This window comes from Chiloscyllium plagiosum, unplaced genomic scaffold (genome assembly GCF_037043375.1).
Source record: "Chiloscyllium plagiosum isolate Xiang-an unplaced genomic scaffold, Cpla_swu_hap1 HiC_scaffold_34, whole genome shotgun sequence".
Classification (NCBI taxonomy): Eukaryota; Metazoa; Chordata; class Chondrichthyes; order Orectolobiformes; family Hemiscylliidae; genus Chiloscyllium; species Chiloscyllium plagiosum.
In genome coordinates, this window is record NW_028270172.1 from 29,143,176 (window position 1) to 29,162,026 (window position 18,851).

The window sequence follows — 18,851 nt, forward strand, 5'->3', positions numbered from 1 at the left end:
TTCTCCACAGAATATCTGCTCAGAAATCACACATGGAGGTCACTTTAATTAGAGTCCTTGTGTCCTTGGTTCAAATCTGAAGACCACAGAAGCTGAGGGCAATTTCAATATCGTCACCAAGGACAGCAACCCTCAGTGGCTGCCTTACCGCTTCCAGATAGAAAACTTGTAGGTGAACATCCACCTGGGAGGCAGAGGAGAATGGAGAAGGAGACTGCAGATTTACGGGCCTTGCTGTCATCTACAACTCTCTGAAAGAAGTACAGGCACTGATTAGGAATGTCCTTGGTCATTATCACCAGCCGATGTAATCTGCCGGAGCAGAACTTGTGCTCGAGAGCACCGGGTGGCTATCCCATCCCATGAAAGGCAGAGCTGTCCCAATTTTATGTCTGTGGCTTGTTTCAAGGAACAACTAGGGGCCTGTGTAACATTTCCCAATCTTTGACCCACAGATGCATCTGATATGTGACCGGTACTGTTTTTCCCACACTACAACTCTTCAAATCCTTCTTCCAACTTGGGGAACAATGCTTCCTCTAAGTTGGGCCACCATGTAGCTACTGTGAGGTTGCATCCATGCTAATTGGCATGGCAACAAATTGACTTCCAATTTTGGAAGACGTTGCCACGCACTTACTTCAGAGGACAGAAAAAATTACAGGGAATGTGGATAAATGTCAGAAGGCCCTGGCTTCTCTACCATCACTGACTTTCTCCAGGTGCACAAAGCTATTGACCACACCCACACTGCTTTAACAGCATCTAATGCTAACCTACACCATTCATCCACAGAAAGGTTTCTAGTCCATCAATGTTCAGTTTAAAGGTGACCGTAAATGCCAGAATTTGGAGGTCTGTGCTGAGACCTGCCATGTCTCTTGCATTCAAAAGAAGTACCAGGTTCCTGTATGCTCACATGAACCTTGGGTCACGGCAGTGACTGCTGGGAGGCAATGGGTACCCCCTGCAAACGTGGTTCATGACAATCATCTTTACAAAAACTGCACCTAATGCAGAATGAAGGGACAACACTGCTCATACTTCCACCAGGACCATACTGGAATAGAACATAGTACTCCTTAGAATGAGGTTTTGGTGCCTGAGCACCTGTAGCATAGTTTACAGAAGATCCCAGAAAGGGAGTTCTCTTCATAGCTGGAGATTGCAAAGGGTGAGTGATTGTGAGAAATCTTCTGAGGATAAGGATCAGGATATTGACCAGGATGGCCATCCAAGACAGCATGATGGAGTACTGCATCATCTAATCCAATAGGTTACATAAAACATCACTAAAACCCACCACCAGGATGAATGTGCTGGGTTTGCACTTTAGAGCCATAGAGATGTATAGCATGGAAACAGACCCTTTGGTCCAACCCATCCATGCCGACCAGATATCCCAACCCAATCTAGTCCCACCTGCCAGCACCCAGCCCATATCCATCCAAACCCTTCCTATTCATATACCCATCCAAATGCCTCTTAAATGTTGCAATTGTACCAGCCTCCACCACATCCTCTGGCAGCTCATTCCATATACATACCACCATTTGCATGGAAAAGTTGCCCCTTAGGTCTCCTTTTTATCTTTCCCCTCTCACCCTAAACCTATGTCCTCTAGTTCTGGACTCCCCGACCCCAGGGAAAAGACTTTGCCTATTTACCCTATCCATGCCCCTTATAATTTTGTAAACCTCTATAAGGTCACCCCTCAGCCTCCGACGCTCCAGGGAAAACAGCCCCAGCCTGTTCAGCCCCTCCGTGTAGTTCAGATCCTCCAACCCTGGCAACATCCTTGTAAATCTTTCAAGTTTCACAAAATCTTTTTCAGATAGGAAGGAGATCAGAATTGCATGCAATATTCCAACAGTGGCCTAACCAATGTCCTGTACAGCCGCAACATGACCTTTCAACTCCTGTACTCAATACTCTGACCAATAAAGGAAAGCATACCAAACGCCTTCTTCACTATCCTATCTACCTGCGACTCCACTTTTAAGGAGCTATGAACCTGCGCTCCAAGGTCTCTTTGTTCAGCAACACTCCCTAGGACCTTACCATTAAGTGTATAAGTCCTGCTAAGATTTGCTTTCCCAAAATGCAGCACCTCACATTTATCTGAATTAAACTCCATCTGCCACTTCTCAGCCCATTGGCCCATCTGGTCCAGATCCTGTTGTAATCTGAGGTAACCCTCTTCGCTGTCCACTACACCTCCAATTTTGGTGTCATCTGCAAACTTACTAACTGTACCTCTTATGCTTGCATCCAAATCATTTATGTAAATGACAAAAAGTAGAGGGCCCAGCACCGATCCTTGTGGCACTCCACTGGTCACAGGCCTCCAGTCTGAAAAACAACCCTCCACCACCAGAGCTGAAAATGTGTTGCTGGAAAAGCGCAGCAGGTCAGGCAGCATCCAAGGAACAGGAGAATCGACGTTTCGGGCATAAGCCCTTCTTCAGGGCTTATGCCCGAAACGTCGATTCTCCTGTTCCTTGGATGTTGCCTGACCTGCTGCGCTTTTCCAGCAACACATTTTCAGCTCTGATCTCCAGCATCTGCAGTCCTCACTTTCTCCTTGAAGATTTTAACCCTCCACCACCACCCTCTGTCTTCTACATTGAGCCAGTTCTGTATCCAAATGGCTAGTTCTCCCTGTATTCCATGAGATCTAACCTTGCTAATCAGTCTCCCATGGGGAACCTTGTCGAACGCCTTACTGAAGTCCATATAGATCACATCTACTGCTCTGCCCTCATCAATCCTCTTTGTTACTCCTTCAAAAAACTCAATCAAGTTTGTGAGACATGATTTCCCACGCACAAAGCCATGTTGACTATCCCAAATCAGTCCTTGCCTTTCCAAATACATGTACTACCTGTCCCTCAGGATTCCTTCCAACAACTTGCCCACCACCAAGGTCAGGCTCACCAGTCTATAATTCCTTGGCTTGTCTTTACTGCCCTTCTTAAACAGTGGCACCACGTTTGCCAACCTCCAGTCTTCCGGCACCTCACCTGTGGCTATCGATGATACAAATATCTCAGCAAGAGGCCTAGCAATCACTTTTCTAGCTTCCCACAGAGTTCTCGGGTACACCTGATCAGGTCCTGGGGATTTATCCACTTTTAACTGTTTCAAGACATCCAGCACTTCCTCCTCTGTAATCTGGACATTTTGCAAGATGTCACCATCTATTTCCCTACAGTCTATACCTTCCATATCCTTTTCCACAGTAAATACTGATGCAAAATATTCAGTTAGTATCTCCCCCATTTTCTGTGGCTCCACACAAAGGCTGCCTTGCTGATCTTTGAGGGGCCCTATTCTCTCCCTAGTTACCCTTTTGTCCTTAATATATTTGTAAAAACCCTTTGGATTCTCCTTAATTCTATTTGCCAAAGCTATCTTATGTCCCCGTTTTGCCCTCCTGATTTCCCTCTTAAGTATACTCTTACTTTCTTTATACTCTTCTAAGGATTCACCCGATCTATCCTGTCTATACCTGACATATGCTTCCTTCTTTTTCTTAACCAAACCCTCAATTTCTTTTGTCATCCAGCATTCCCTATACCTACCAGCCTTCCCTTTCACCCTGACAGGAATATACTTTCTCTGGATTCTTGTTATCTCATTTCTGAAGGCTTCCATTTTCCAGCCATCCCTTTACCTGCGAACATCTGCCTCCAATCAGCTTTCGAAAGTTCTTGCCTAATACTGTCAAAATTGGCCTTTCTCCAATTTAGAACTTTAACTTTTAGATCTGGTCTATCCTTTTCCATCACTATTTTAAAACGAATAGAATTATATTGTTTAGTTACTCAACTTCCTGTTGATGTTCTGGCAGGCAGCCCGAAGATACATGGACTTTGTTATTTTTACAGTTCTGCGTTGCTGATAAACATCTCATTCCAAGTATCCCATTTTTAAAAAATTCATTGCCCATCTTTAATTCCCCAAGTGAGGGTCATTGCTGTGGGTCTGAGGTCATATATCAACCAGACCAGGTGAAGATAGCAATTTCATTCCCTAAACAACATTAATGAACCAGATGAGTTTCCCCCAACAATCAACATAGTATTTGTTATTCCAATAGTCATTCCAGATTTCCCGCCATCTGCCATGGTGGGATTTTACCTGGAGTCTCTAGACCTTTACCTGGGTCTCTGGATTAACTGGTCTCCAGCAATAAAACCACCAGACCATCACCTCCCCTACATGTTTAAAGGGTCTACACATTATGTGTCCTTCTGGCCCAAAGACAAAAGGCAGCGGTCAGCGAAACATTGTGCAAATATTACAAAGTTAGGTCACTCTGAAGGCCTCCAACAGGATGTAATATCCAACAGTTGCACAATGAAATCTCATGAGAGCCAGCCTTGGATGACTCTCTGTGTGGAGGTTGAATGCTCTCCCCGTGTCTGTGTGGGTCCCATCTGGGTGGTCTGATTTCCTCCAACAGTCCAAAGATGTGCAGGTTAGGTGATTTGGCCATGGTAAATGTAGGTTATTGGGATGGGGTGGGTGTGGGTGGGATGCTCTTTGGTGGGTTGATACAGATTCAATGTAGCCTTGAATAGCCTCCACCTGCACTATAGGGATTCTATGAAATCATGATGCAGTGTATAAAGTGTAATACATTGGCTGCAGTCCTCAATGGTTCAAGGATCCCTGGCATCTAAGGCTATATATAATCAAGGATGTTTCCAGAACTGGAGGATTTGGGTTATAGGGAGAGGCTGAATGGACTGGGTTTTATTTCCCTTCTGTAATGTTGGAGTCTGACGAGTGACCTATTAGACGTTTATAAAATCATGAGAGGCATGGATAGGGTGAATAGTCAAGGTCTTTGTCATTGGGTGGGGAAGTCCAAAACTGGAGGACATGAGTTTAAAGTGAGAGGGGAAAGATCTACAAAGGACCTGAGGGGTAGCTTTTACATACAGAGGGTGGTGCATGGATGGAATGAGCTGCCAGAAGAGGTGGTGGAGCCTGATACTATTACGCCATTGATAAGGCATTTGGATGGGTATATGAATAGCAAAGGTTCAGAGGATTTTGGGCCAAATGCTGGCAAATGGAACTAGGTCAGATTGAATGTATAGACAAGTTAAACCGCAGGGTCTGTTTCCATGCTTTATGACTCTATGACTTTAAGGGTCAGTTCACTCTGGAATCTTGTCCAGTATTCCCATTAGCTGGGATCACAACAGAGGCCTATGCAGTGGCAGATTTACAGTGGTAGCCCTGTGAATGTGACGTAGCAGAGAAAAGATGGTGGTCTTTACTGTTATAGAGCACAGAAGACCTTTTTCTTTCATGCTGGTCATCCCACTTCACTCTGGACACAGTGCTGCCTGGGTCTGCATTTTGGCTGAATGTGGTGGCATGGCCTCCTGTAGCAATTTGCTGGATGAAGGACAGATGTCTTCCTCATTTCCCATTGACCAGTCCCTCCAGGTCACAGTTTGCAAAGCTGAGAGTGAGCTTTGCTTTGTTCTGGGCCTTAGAGGTGGAACGTCACAGTGTGAGAGACAGTTCTTGGATTGCAGCTTGGTTTTCAATATGGCACCAGTGATGTCAACCCTGGAAGGATCCTGGCAGTGTCATTTACCATGGAGATATTTCACTCAGAGCTTTAAGGTTTTGCCACCAACTAACCTCAGAGAACCTTGCTCTTAAAGGTTCCTCATTCAGAAACCTGTGAATTTTCCAAAAATCAGTATCAGCAAGGTTTATACAATGGATAGTAGAGCCAAGCTTCACAATCTTCCTTATTTGAAAGAAACAATACCAGACCTTTTCTAAATTGCCGTGCAAAACAATGATAGTGGTTAAAACAATTTCTGTACCTTTGCATGTGAATCTGAAATGAATTAAGAGTTTAAAAACAAGAGCAAGAGTCAGACACTCAGCCCTTTGAGTCTGCTTTGTCTTTCAATAGGATCATGGATGATCTGATTTTAACCTCAACTCTACATTCCTCGATAATCTTTCATCCCCTTGGTAATCAAGAATCAATCTGCCTCTACCTTTAAAATATTTAAAGGTTCTGCATCCACTGACTTTTGAGGAGGGGAATTCCAAAGCACCTTGGGGAAACCAAAAGTCTTCATTAATCTCAGTGGAACCTTCTTTCTTGCCTATAACCATGCTGTTTGAAAAATGCCTGATCTTGTCTGATTGTCTGATTGGTTAGTCCTCCGATGGGAGACTGCCTGGGAATACCAGGTGCAGTAAGCTTTTTTGGTATAAAAACTAAAATCACATGGATTTCGGGGTGGGCTGGCTAGGTGGATACAAAACTGGCTTGGTCAAAAAAGACAGAGGGCAGCGGTGGAAGGGTGTTTTTCAGAATGGAGACTGGTAACTAGCAGTGTTCCACAGGGATCAGTCTTAGGTCCTTTGTTGTTTGTAGTACATATAAATGATCTATGGGAAAATGTGGGTGGTCTGATTAGTAAGTTTGCAGATGACATATAGATTGGTGGAGTTGCTGTTAGTGCTGACGATTGTGAAAGGATACAACAGGATACATTGGCGATTTGAGCACAGAAATGGCTGATGGAGTTTAATCCAGATAAATGCAAGGTGATGCATTTTGGAGGATCAAATTTAAGTGTGAATTATACTCTAAATGGCAGAACCCTTGAGAACATACAGATGGATCTGGGTGTGCAGGTCCATAGTTCCATAAAAGTGACCACACAGGTGATTAAGAGGGCATATGGCCTTCATCGGCCAGGGCATGGAGTACAAGAGTTGACAAACTATGCTGCAGCAAAAAAAAACCCTTGTTAGGCTGCATTTTAAGTATTGTGTGCAGCTGTCATTACCATACTTCAAGAAGGACGTGGAAGCTTTGGAGAGAATGTAGAGAAGTTTCACCAGGCTGTTGCCTGGTCTCAAGGGCATTGTTCATGAGGAAAGATTAAAAAGACTAGGATTGTTTTCACTGGAAAGACAGCAGCTGAGAGGAGACCTGATAGAGGTCTACAAAATTATGACAGGCATCGATAGGGTGGATAATCAGAGGCTTTTTCTCACGGTTGAAGTTTCAGTTACAAGAGGGCACAGGTTCCAGGTGAGAGGGGGAAAGTTTCCACGAGATGTGCGAGGGAAGGTTTTCACGCAGAGAGTGGTAGGAGCCTGGAACACACTGCCAGAAGAGGCACATTGGCAACATTTAATCGGCATCTGGCTGGTTACATGAACAGGAAGGAAATAGAGGAATATGGACCGAATAAGGGAAGAAAGTTTGTTTTTTTTAGTTTAGTTAGGGAATGATGATCAGCACAGACTTGGAGGGCCGAAGGGCTTGTTCCAGTGCTGCACTTTTGTTCTTTTTTTCCCTCTACAATTGTAAAAATGCAATAAAATGTTCTAGGCAATTCTAATAAACTTTACGACTGCTTCAAATAGTTCAGTTTGAGCTTCTTCCTGATAGAAAAAGCTATGAAATGCAACTATAAATAGTTTGAAAAGACCTAATTTACATATATTATTCCCAACTCTAAAACCACTTTAAAACAGAGAGAAAATCACTTTCAAAACATTTGTGGAGTACAAGTAAAATTAGTTAGCTATCTTTATATGTGGTGCTGGAAAAGCCCAGCCGGTCAGGCAGCCTCCAAGGAGCAGGAGAGTTGACATTTCGAGCATGAGCTTTTCATACCTGATGTCATTCCTGATGAAGAGCTTATGCTCGAAACGTCAACTCTCCTGCTCCTCGCATGCTGCCTGACCTGCTGTGCTTTTCCAGCACCACACTTTTTGACTCTGATCTCCAGCATCTGCAGTCCTCACTTTCTCCTAGCTATCTATATGGTCAGCCATGATTCAAAAGGGAATATTCTCACCTCTGAGTATGTGGATTGAGTTCAAGTCTCACCTAATCTAGTGTTACATATCAATGGAGAACTGAGGAAGTACATTCGGATGAGATGCTGAACCAAAGTCTCTCAGATGAATTTTAAAAGAACTCATGGCATGTAGAAGAACAGGGGAGCTCACCTTGGTGCTGTTGCCGATAACTATGTGGAGGAATGGATTAACAGCATGAATTTACTGAATGGTAATGTATGGGCTAAGAGGATGATGGAGAGACACCTCATGGAAGAGACATTGAACTAACTGCGATCTGTCATCGTGCATATTGTTAGTCTGTAAATAAAGGATTGTTGTTAAGATGCACCTAGATTACTGTAGACTCATTAAAGAGACAACAAGATCACCAAAATGGTGGAGAAAGACGAAACAACCAAAATTCTACCAACATCACTATAACAAATTCTACAATCATTTCTCTCATGGCTGTTTGCCAGAAGTTTCCCACATACATTTTATTGATGTGTTTCCTATTTTGGAACATCCTGAAAAATGTTTATTATATAAAGTAAATGCAAATTCTTCCTTTTATTACTGTATATATAGAGTAAAATGGCTCATTTCACTGTGAATCATATGTAATATTATATACGGCTTTGCACACTATTTCTTGTGTGACAAAGATCCCTGAACGAGATACTGCAGAGTATTGCAAAAATAAAAGCAATGACAATCTTTTATAGGCACAGGAAAAACTTGCTCCTTTTTCAGCAAGGAAGCTTTTCACTTGCAAACATCACACATTCTTGTACACAGGGGATTCAGGAATATTACATAATGCACAAAGGGAAAACTATGGGTAAGTGGGATGGATAAACCAAGGGTATCTTTCTGTCAGAAATGGTGTTTGTGAGAATTTAGAGAAATCACACTCAAACATGAAACTGAATGCTAAATTCCAGAATGCGACTGTCAGCACAAAGCAATACCTTTCTTCTGTTAATCCAACTTAATAGCCAGAATTTGGAGCAAATCAATGAGTGAGGTATTTAAATAAAAACTTAAATAAGATAGATTGATTATTACTAACTCCATGTGCTTTCAATACAGATTTCTTATATGTAAATATTTTTACTAAAAACCTTTTCAAATCTTCTACAGAACAACTATATATAAAACACAATACCAAAACACAAAATGATAGAGGTGGTACAACAATGTCATATCACAATACTATTAATGATAAGCTACCTACTATTCTACCAGAACAAACATATCTACTTCAATTAAAGTAAACTACAATCAAATTAAATAAAAAATAAATTTAGCTGAATTCAAATTATCTTAAATTAAATTATATCACATTACTTCATTCTATTTCACTCACCAAACCTCCACAAAAGCTCCCACCCCTGGGAGCACCATGCATTGTATCTGTATTTTTTGTTTCCCCAGCTTCCCCCTCTCAAGGCCCCACAGGTGCTCAAACTGATTTCCACAGCTATTAGCACGGCCCTAATTAATATTGCCAATAAATCTGCATCAATATAATTTAGAAAGGGCCGCCACGTCTTCTAAAACTGCTCCGTTTTTTTGGTGCACCATGTTTGTGAGGTAGTTTTGGGGAAGATGCTCCATCTCCAGCCTGCACCACCCCATAAGAACTGGGGGGTTTCCAATGTCCAATTCATTGAAATGTTCTTCCTCGCACAGTGGGTGAGAATGTTACACAGTCTTTTCCCATGTTCCGCCAGACAGGGCAAATTTGGCAAACCCAGAAGAAGAAATACCACATCCACTTTGAGTTCAGTTCCCAGGATGTCCTCCAGCTCCCTTACAATAACCCTCCAGTATCCCCAGATCTGACAACATGACCAGTAGCAGTGTGTGAGAATGCCTATACTAATTTTACACTTGGGACACCCTGGTGACGGTCCTCTCTTGAACTTAGCTAGCCTCTCTGGCACCATATGAGCCCTGTGTAAAACCTTCAATTTCATGGCCTGCGCTTTTTTACGTATTGAGATTTTCTTTACATTTTCCTATATACCTTTCCATGTTTCCAGTGAAATATCCTCTCCTAGTTCCCGACTCCAAGTCCTACAGAGTCTCTCCACATCTTCTAAGGCACATCCTTTCTGTAAATGATACAGAGTACTAACTGAAAGAGCGCCCATACAACAAAGCACTCTTTTCTCTACGTCTGACTTGTAAGGCTGAACTAATAGCATGGTCTTCCTCTGTATATAATCCCTTATCTGAAAGTACCAGAAAAGGTCCCGATTAGACAATCCATATTTCTGACTTAGTTGGCTAAATGATATTGGGTGGGGGGGCAGTGTTGGATCTGTTGGGGGTGGGGGGCAGAGTTGGATGGGGTTGGAGTGTGGCAGGCAGTGTTGAATGGGGTTGGGAGTTGGGGGTTGGGGGCAGAGTTGGACGGGTTGGGGTGGGGGGGCGGTGTTGGACGGGGTTGGGGGTGGGGGGCAGAGTTGGATGGGTTGGGGGCGGGGTGGTTTGGGACGGGGTTGGGGTGGATGGTGGCATTGTAAGGGCAGGGTGGCAGTGTTGTATGGGGTTAAGGGAAGGCGGGGGTGGTGTTGGGGGCGGGGCTTCGCGCGCGATGTGCTGCTGCAGTCTCCCAAAACGGGAGCCGACTTTAAAAACCTGAGGTCCCTGAGGAACGGCGTTTAATCAATTAACCAAATAATCGATTATCCAAACGAAATAGTGCCCGCCCATCTCGTTCGGATAATCGAGGTTCCCCTTTATATGAATAGCTATACATCCCCAAAGGTGGCTCCACCAACACATTTATGAATTCCTTATAAAACTCACTCAGGAATCCATCTGGTCTCAGTGCTTTGCCACCCTTTATTGCTTCCTTCATCTCTTGTATCAAAAGAGGTGTATTTAACAGGGAGACCTTCTCCACATTTACACTGGGGAGGTCCAGATTCTCAAAAAAGGACTGCGTTCTCACTGCACCATCCTCGCCGGCCTTTGACCAGTATAACTCTGCAAAGTATTTCCTAAATCTAACATTGATCTTCATCAACTCATGGCTAACTGTGCCAGCCTTCTCTCTAACCAACATAATGGCTTGGGAAGCATTTTCCTTTTTAGCCAGATAGGCCAGATATCTACCTGGCTTATCTCCAAATTCAAACAATCTTTGTTTAGCAAAGGAGACCTCTTTTTTTGTCATCTGTGTGTGCACTGAGTCAAGAGCAACCCAGAGAGCCGTGACTCGCTGCAGCTTGACCAATGAAGGCCTTTTATAATATGCTTCCTCAGTTACCTTCAGGCGGGTCTCCAGCATCCGTTGCTGCTCCTCCCTCTGCTGCCTTCTAGTCGTTGAATACGAAATGATCAGGCCTCATAAATATTGCCGAATTACTGGCCATACCTGAGTTTATATCCCAGAAGGCCCTGAACCCTCTTGTAATGTACCCAATGAATTTGCTATCCCTTAACAGGAATGGGTTCATGCACCAGTGCCGTACATCAATTGCGCCACCCTTGATTCTGAGATAGTTATATTCCCAATTTTGCAAGCCAATATTCTGTCCAAACAAGCCAATGGCATAAGAAACATGTCAATTGGCGCGTGGCACTTGTGTGGGTTGGAATAAAAAGTAAAATTGCTTCCATGAGGGTGGAGATGCCTCCACACATCCACTAATCCCAACTCCTCACACATGTCTACCAACTGTCTAGGTTGCGTGGGCGTACCTGCCGGGCCCCTTGGCATTCTGTCCACCCCAGGATCCATTAGGCGGTTAAAATCCCCTCCTATGATCATGTGGCACACCCCAAGATTCATTAATTTAGAAACTGCATCAATGAGAAATTTAAGAGGGTGTGTCGGGGGACAATAAACATTCAGAACACCATACTCTTCTCCATGTATTAGACCATTAAGAATGGCAAACCGTCCATGTTGGTCCTTAATTTGCTCATTTACCTGGAATAGGAGGTTCCTTCTTACCAGAATAGCCATTCCTCTATTCTTGGAGCTAAAGGAGGAGAAGAATACCCAATCATAACTCCCTCCCTGCAGCTTCAGATGTTCCTTATCGGTTAAATGCATCTCCTGCAGCAGAGCGATGTCAATCCTTTCCTTTCTAAGGCTTGACAGTACCTTCTTTCTTTTAATGGGGTAATGGCTCCCTTTTACATTCCAGGTGCACCACCTGAACAAATCACTAGCCATGGTCATCCAAGGCAGTCCGTGGTTTCTCAAGAGGAGGAAATTTATCTGAGATGCAGTGAACGAAGAAGACATTAGCTCTATAAAGTCTAAAGACTACTCCTACAAAAACTACTACAACTAAAAAACTAAGCACTACATTTAACATAAGCATGGCAGATAGTGACTCCACTGCTGCTACAATTTTTTTTAGAGTTTGGAAACTCCAAGAGTAAATGCTGCTGGCCCGTTAAATCCAAAGGGGCCACCCCAGGAGTTTGAGTAATGGCTATGAGCATCCCTGACACAGTAGGGGAGTGTCCTGCCTGCTGTACTCCTATCGCCCATTTTCTTTTATTCACCTTCATCCTGATCTTAGAGCTGTCAAACCACAATTTTAGCAGCTCCAGGTGTTCAGTAGCTTTATATTATCGATTTTTCTCCAAGAGGTGGTTACCGGGTTTGGGGTAAAGTTCCACCTTGCCAGGGTGCCTTATGTCACAGAGCACAGCACAGCAGACCACTCAGACTGCCACCATCTTGGATCTCACTGATTTTGTTTTAATGGAGAAGGGCGAAATTGGAGGAACACCACCTTCAGGATAACAAAGCCAAGGAATAAATGGCAACTTTGTCAGGATGCCCACATACAAGTATCAAAACAAAATATTTTATAAACACACTTGGCCAACTAATATCCCCAAATGAAGTAGAGGAAAGGAGATCAAGAGACACCATGGACTCAGGTGGACAGTGTCAAGACATATACCAGCCATGTCACACTAAGGAGAGGAGCTGAAAGGTTTATGTTTAGACCATTTGAGACAATACTTAGTCCTTTTAAAACTATGGTGACTGTTATTTAATAAATGTGAACATGTGGAACAATTGTCTGCCTATTACAGAACCAACCTGATTTCCTACTAGTTTAGTGCCAAGCAATAAAACCAAAAATCTACTCTAAAATTTCATAAAATGAAAGATAATGTATATTACTTTCCAAATACAAATGATGCAAAGGAAAAGATGAAACAGAAGTTCTATAGCATCACCTCATGGTGAGATAAGGAACTGTTATGAGTAAAGAAATTGGAATTATCTTTATAAATGCCTTAATGGCAGCATAGATGCATGTTAGTACTGTATTGCTTTTTTTTTAAACTGTGGCTTTCTCATAGGAAATGTTTACATTACAGATTCCAAAGCAACGTAAGAGTAGTATTTGGATACCTTAGGCGAAAGTGAGGACTGCAGATGCTGGAGATTAGAGTCAAGGTTAGAGTGGTGCTGGAAATGCACAGCAGGTCAGGCAGCATCTGAGGAGCAGGAAAATCGATGTTCCGGGCAGGAGCCCTTCAACAGGAATACTTTATTATAATTGGATGATCTCTCATCAATCACCGCACTGAGAGTGAATGAGAGTGAAGAATGAGAGAGAAAAATCTTGAAAAGATTTGGAATGAAATTTGAGATATGCTCAAGTACAAGGAAGTAACTTTGCTTTGACTGGAATTTTGATCTTTGGGCTTTCACTCTAGATGTCTTCCTCAAGGTCAGCAGGGATTGATATCAGGGACCAGTGCTTGTTTTGGAATATATTAATGATCTGGACTTTATCATACAGAGCATAACTTCAAAATCTGCAAATGACACATATCTCAGAAGTGTAGTAAGGTAATGAAGAGAAAAGTAACTGCCATCAGGAGGCCATGATCAGAAATGGATAGAAATATGCCAGATGAAATTAAATGTAAAGTGTAAAGTGATTCATTGGGTGGAATCTTATTGGGGGTCTGAGTGAGATTTATGGCAGAATTAAATGAGAAGTCCAATGAGACCATTAGGAGCATTTCCCTGCATCTTCCATGCTTGTATGGTGGGTTTCTCACTACGATGAAGCAAGTTTTTTTTAGATTTAGATTTAGATTTTGATTTAAGTGTTATTGTCACATAATCAAGTATGCGGTATAAGAATACAGTGGAAAGTGTACAATGTCGCCACACACTGTGCCATCTTAGATATAAAATCTTAGTTACAAAAATAGAGAAGTAAAGAAATATATTAAAAAGTTGAGCACTACAGTCTTCTTAGTGTAAAAGTAGAAAAATAAAGAGATAAAGTTAAAATGTCAAACATTACATTCCTTCCTGGAGCCATGGGCCTGCAAATGCTCCAAGCTGGGCTTCCCCAAGAGGGCTTGCTCTCCCCACTCTGGACATGCTTTCACCCACGCTGGGCTAAGACCCGCATGTGCTCACCAAGCTTCACCACCACTCACAAGTACGCATTGCCACTGACTGCCGCTAAATTGTCAGACTAAGTGGTCTATCAAGGGGAGTTATAGCTTATTAAATGTTAAATTAATGGCCCACTTCCCCTCAGTAACTTCAGTTATCTATTTTATCCATTTTTGAAACTGAAGGCTCTGACAAGTGGCTGTGACCAGAGGACCCCAACTATTCACAATCCATAGAATCCCTACAGTGTGGAATCAGTGTATCAAACAACAAGCTCAATATCAGTCAATGCATTAGTTCCATATGAAGAAAACAAGGGGCGGGGGGGTGGACTTAATCGGGACAAGGGAAGGCCATGTCACGGGAAGGAGAGTTAAATACCTTTTTCTTCAAGATTGGGGACTGCAAACTGGGGTAAAACTGGTGACAATAATTGTGAATTGCAACTTTTTCTGTAAGGGGGTGATGCAGCAAAGCATGAATGGGAAGGTGGTCATGTGGAGGGAGGTTCTTCCATGGTCATGAGCACCCTAGTTTTCAAAGTGAAGGGATAGTGTATGATCACAGTTGCCAGGGGCTAGGGCAGAAAGGTGGGCAGATTTCGGCTCATGTAAAAGGATTAGGTTGGGCTTTAGAGAGGGGTGTCGCCTCTGGAGTTCACAGGAAGGCCTATTAGGAAGTTCAGGGCCGCACTATCAAGCAGAGACAGAAGTTGAAAGCCACTGGCCAAACACTATTGTTCCCCATTATGGTGCAACGGGAAAATAAGTAATGCTGGTGATAATGGCTGTGACTACACCTGGAATGAGGTGGACAAATGCCTTGACTTTGAGGAAATTGGTTGCAGGACCCACTGATGTGAGGAAAGGGAAACAGTAATGCACATAGACGCATGTACTAGACAGGGCATGGACCTGCAGAACCCATAATCCTTGGCCATCCTAATACATTGGCTCCATGTCTGTCATGCACCTCCCTGCCCCAAACATCAATAACTAGTTTATTCACACCTTTGGACACAGAGATCAGGGAAAGAGGAGAATGTTTTATGATGAGGGGCAATGGTGTCAGTAGAATCCATTGCCCAATGTAAGCCTTGTTTCTCTTGATTCCACATGCTGCAGCAGGCTCTCAACACAAGACGTCAATCCATAATACATCCTGTGTGGATAGGAAGTTAGAAATCATGCTGGCATAGCTATATTTGAGAGACCCAAACAAACAGTGAGGATTTATGCATAGTCCATTGGGACTACAATGCCTAACTAGGGTAATGTGCTAAACATCAAGCCCTGTTTTTTTCCAGAATCATCACAAAAGTTAGTGTTTTTTTTAAAATATGTAGAATTCCCCAATTTGCCTGACTTTCAGACCCAGGTTAACAGAAAACATGAACCAGGTTTCTAAACATAACAAAAATGACTATTTATTCTTATAACTTTCTGAACAAGATGGGCAGGCACTATTTTGTTTGGATAATTGATTATTCAGTTAATTGATTCAACGCCTCTCCTCTGGGGCTCGGAGTTTTCTGAAGTTTCCTTTTTCCTCACTCTGCCTGCCTTGCTCTCTCTCTGTCTCAGGGTTTGTTTCTGAGCCGACACACACTTGTGTGTAAGGGACCTGCAGCATTGCTGAAATCTCCCCCCTCCTCCCCCCCCCAACCATCAGTTCAATGGGATTGATACAATGAGCACTTGCTAAGTCCACTCCCTGTTCAGGAGCACACTGGCAGCAGCACACTGCGTGCGAGCTTCCGCCCAACCCATCAGCCCCTGTCCGATGCAGCCACCGCCCAACCCATCAGCCCTTGTCCGATGCAGCCACCGCCCAACCCATCAGCCCTTGTCTGATGCAGCTACCGCCAACCCATCAGCCTCTGTCCGATGCAGCCACCGCCCAACCCATCAGCCCCTGTCCGATGCAGCCACCGCCCAACCCATCAGCCCCCGTGAGCCCCCCGCCCCACTTTTTTTGGATAATCCAAAATTTGGATGATTGATATTCAGATAATCGAGTTTTCTCTGTATACTGTAACTACAGAAAAACAGTTATAAACTGTTAGTATATAACTGTACTGGTTAAAATGTTAACCTCTTTATGAGCTGCCCTTACACATTCATACAGAAATGGATAGGAAACCAACATAGCAGAGGGAAAAACTAAGCAGTTCCTGTTCACTGAATCTTCGGAGATGGTTCTTGTGCTGATTAGGATACTGTTTCTTTGTTTTCCTTCTCTGATACTTTCACTGGCCTTTAGGAAACAGTGGGTGGCTGGTTCACAGTGATAAAAGGGTTATTGGAAAAGATGAATTTAAGGATATTAGTATTAGTTGAATAAAGTGCCAAAAAAATGAATGAGATTGAAAGTTCATAACTCCCATAGTCCGAATATCAACATCACAGGTTAGTTATGGATATGTTGGTTTTCATCTTCCAAAATCTGTAGATATTAGAACAGTCTTGGTGAATTGCAGGGTTAAAAATGTAATCCCACTACTTAAAAAGGAGGGAGGGAGAAATCCAATAATTACTGACCAATAACCTTAACATTAGTAGTAGAGAAAATGCTGGAGTCTATGACAAAGGACCTGATCTTAAGGTCCTTTGTCATATACTCCTTGGAATTAAGCAAAGCCAACATGGACTTACGAAAGACAAGTTGTGTTTGACAAACCTGGTGGAGTTTTTGGAGGATATAGCTGGTAGAATTTCCTGCTCCTCGGATGCTGCCTGACCTGCTGTGCTTTTCCAGCACCACTCTAATCTAAACTCTGGTTTCCAGCATCTGCAGTCCTCACTTTTGCCCTGTGCAAAATCAAAGCACATGTCATTGGTTGCTGTTTAGTGGCATGGATTGAGAACTACTTAGCAGATATGAAAGAGAGTAGAAAAAGATAAGCCATTTTTGGACTGAAAGGCTGTGACAAGTGGGATACCATTGGGCCCCAGTTATTCACAACCCATCGAGTCCCTACACTATGGAAACAGGTCAATCAGCCCAAGAATTCCACATTGACCCTCCAAAGAGCATCCCACCCAGACCTATTCCCTTACCCTGTAACCCTGCATTTCCCATGGCTAATACACCTATCCTACACATTCCTGAACACTACAGGCAATTTAGCATGGCCAATCCTCCTAACCTGCATGTCATTGGATTGTCGGAGGAAACCAGAGCACCTAGTGGAAATCCACACAGACACAGGAGAACATACAAATTCCACACAAGTAGTCACCTGAGGGTGGAATTGAACCAGGGTTGCAGATGCAGCAAGCAGTTGGGAAGGCAAGTGATACATTGGTCTTCATTGCCAGAGGATTTGAGTACAGAAGCACTTCTAGTTACAGCTATACTGGGCCTTGGTGAAACTGTACCTGGAGTATTATATGCAGTTTTGCACTCCTTACTTAAGAAAAGATAGATCTGCCATAGTGGGAGTGCAACAAATTTTCACCAGACTGATTCCTAAGATGTCATGTATGAGTACATACTTTCTAATAAACCTGTTCAGAGATGTTATGACATACCTGTTGAACAGGAGGAACTTGAATCCAGGCTGCCCAGCCCAAAGATAGGGATTAGGTTCAGGGTATGTGGAGAGCTTGGGGCGACTGAACCTGTCTTTAACGGAGTTTAAAAGAATGAGAGGGGATTGCACTGAAACAAAAACAGTTGACAGGGATGGTCAGACTAGATGCAAAGTGTTTACCCTATCATCTTTTCTCTGTCTGGGGGGGTCTGGAAGAAGGAAGGGGTCACTGCCTCAGGATACACAGTAGTCCATTTCAGACTGAGACAGAGAGAAATTTCTGCATTCTGAGGTTGGTAAATCTGTGGAATTTTCTACCACAGAAAGCTGTGGAGGCCAGGACTCTGCATATTTAATAAATAAATAAATTTCTAGAGATCAAAAGCGTGAAGGGGTTGAGGAAAAACAGTGGGAGCATGACATTGAGATAGATGATCACATTGAATGGTGCAGTGGGCTCAATGGGCCTAACAGCCTGCTCCTGTTCCTATTCTCTAGATTTCCGTGATTCAATGCTCAGACTTGAACTCCTTGACTTTGTAGAGTAGTAAGCGACTTAGAGTCATAGAGCTATACAGCATGGAACCAAAATCTTCGGTCCAACTAGTCCATGCCATCTAGATATCCTAAATTAATCTAGTCACATTTGTCAGCATTTGGCCCATATCCCTCTCAACCTTTCCTACTCATACACCCATCCAGCTGCCTTTTAAATGTTGTAATTCTACCAGCCTCCATGACTTTCTTTGGCAGCTCATTCCATACATGGACCACCTTCTGCATGAAAACGTTGCTCACTAAGTCCCTTTTAAATCTTTCCCTTTTCACCTTAAATCTATGTCCTCTAGTTTTGGACTTCTTACCCTGGGGAAAAAACCTTGGCTATTTATCCTATTCATGTCTCTCATGATTTTACAAACCTCTATAAGGTCACCCCTCAGTTTCCAATACTCCAAGGAAAATAGCCCCAGCCTATTCAGCCTCTCCTTAAATCTTCCAAACTTGGCAACATCCTTGTAAATCTTTTCTCAACCCTTTCAAGTTTCACAACAT